The sequence below is a fragment of the Nematolebias whitei genome, chromosome 11, assembly GCF_014905685.2.
Source record: "Nematolebias whitei isolate Nwh7 chromosome 11, NemWhi1, whole genome shotgun sequence".
NCBI lineage: Eukaryota > Metazoa > Chordata > Actinopteri > Cyprinodontiformes > Rivulidae > Nematolebias > Nematolebias whitei.
In genome coordinates, this window is record NC_056508.1 from 48,906,607 (window position 1) to 48,908,858 (window position 2,252).

General features: G+C 44.3%; 1 protein-coding gene across 1 annotated transcript in view; it reads right to left on the reverse strand.

Annotated features, from left to right (window-relative positions):
• LOC119417403 (transcription factor E3) overlaps window positions 1-2,252 on the reverse strand; it is a gene marked incomplete in the record, with an annotated part of 18,752 nt that overhangs the window by 13,698 nt on the left and 2,802 nt on the right.

Here is a 2,252-nt window from a genome sequence, read left to right on the forward strand (position 1 = left end):
CAGAAAATTCACTTATAAAGTTTTTGTTGTACGAGGGTGGTCTGTAGATCAGGCAGCAGAGTGTTGGGTTGGAGCGGCCCAGCTCAAAATGCAGCAGTTCAAAACTCTGAAAAGTTACAGCCTGTAGCGGTCTGCAGTTCCAGAGCTTTTTAAAAACTGTTAATAATCCACCACCCCTACCAGAAGTCCTTGGAACATTAAAAAAGGCACAATCCACCGGCAAAAGTTCAGAAAAAACACTTAACTCACCAGGGACAAGCCAGGTCTCTGTAACAAACATGAAGTCCAGTCCATTGGAGCAGAAAAAGTTGTTTAAGATGAAAGTTTATTTTTCAGTGACCTCACATTCAGCAGAGCAATCTTTGTAGGACCAGTAGCTGAAGGAAAAGCTGAGCACGGAGCACAGATCAGTTGTTTCAGATTTTTGGAGTTTGAAGCGCGCCTCCAAGGACCAGAGACGCCGTAGCTCTGCGCGCACCCACGGCGCTGGACAGGCTCGACTATGGGGATCAGGCAGGACCCAGTAGGATCAGCGAAGCACCCGGACAGACAAATATCCAGCAGATGGTCGGCAGGAGATGATGCAGCAGACAGTCCGGAGTTGGTTAAGTTCCACTGGAGATGACCAAAACAGCCGTGGCTGCACCAGGCCCGGCCACCTGAAGCAGGCTAGAGTTGAGTGGATCAGCGAAGCATCCGGATAGACAGTTTAACATCTGATGATCAGCAGCATATGACGAAGCAGCAGAGAGCTTGATGCTGGCTTTAATCCTCACGAGACGGCCGGCACGTCTTCCACGGCGCCTGGAGCAATGTTTTCGGGCGGGCAGAAACGCTGCGCGCTGCAGGTAAACAGGAACATCAACAAGCAGAGGGGGTGGGGGTCCAGAGCCCCGATCAAAGTGGTTGAACAAGGCAGGGTTTGCAGTAGATAATTGTATATTTAAAAGTTGTTGGCGATCATAAACAAGCAGTGAGTTGATGTCACAGAAGAAAAATGACAAAAACAGAAAAAAAAAACTATCAAAACAGACAGAGGTGAACGGCAAGCCACCAGCACCGGCGCCATCTTCCCGGAAGTCCGAAAGCTTCCTGGAAGTGCTTTGAAGACAAAGCAAAGCAAATTGGAGAGAAAGAGAGGAAAAGGCGCCCGCCCTTGACAAGAGCAAGTGTTTAGCTGTTTTTTATGTTAATTCCAGCTTTTTCAGCTTATTTCACATTTAGTGCACTCATTTCAACATTTTGGTTTCAGATAATTTCAATAGTTGTTTCAGATAATTGGGCGGTGTGAGGCTGCAGTTGGAGACTATCTGCCAAGGTTGGGCTTGCTCTGCAGGGCGAGGGTTCAGGTCTGCTGTCATCGGATCTGGGTGTCATTAGGATCCGGTCTTCGGTGGAGGATTTTGACGGCTGCTTGGGTAGCAAGATCTGTTTTTGTCTTCTTCTTTTTTAATTTTCTGGCGTCGGATTCGGGTGCAGTGACCACTGGCTACCATCAGAGGGCATCTGTGACTGGAGATTGGGCATTGGCCTTGCATGGCTACTTTATAAAACAATATCTCCACATTGTGAATTAGAATGTCAAGTAAATCCAAGCGTGGAAAGAAAGAACTTTTGGGAGAACTAAGTACAGAAGACATGGAGGACATTAAAACATCCTTAAACTTTATGAGTATGGAAATAGCTAAGCTGACATCAAAACAAGAACAAATACTTGGATTATTTGAAGAGGTGAAACAACTCAAAATTCAAATAAGTGAAAAGGACAAAAAAATTGTTGAACTTGAAAAAAGGGTTGACGACATGGAAAGGAATGCGAGACAAGAAAATTTGATTATAACTGGTCTTACAGTAAAACCAAAGTCCTTTGCAAAAGCTGTGACAGGTCCTGCAATAACTGAAGACGCATCACATCAAGACCTACGGACATTGGAAGATCAGGTTGTGTCATTTCTGCAGGAAAAAGACTTTAACGTGGAAAATGAGGATGTGTCTATTTGTTACACCTTGCCTGGATTGGATAAAAGCAAACCTGCAATAGTTATTAGATTCCTTAGCAGGAAACTAAGAAATAATGTGATGATGCAGGCAAAAAAACTAAAAGGTACAAAGGTATACATCAACGAACATCTAACAAAAAAGAATGCAACTATTGCACGTGAGGCAAGGTTGTTAAAAAAACAAAAACATATAACATCTACATGGACAAGAAACGGATATGTCTGGATCAAAGTGCAAGATGGGTTACAACC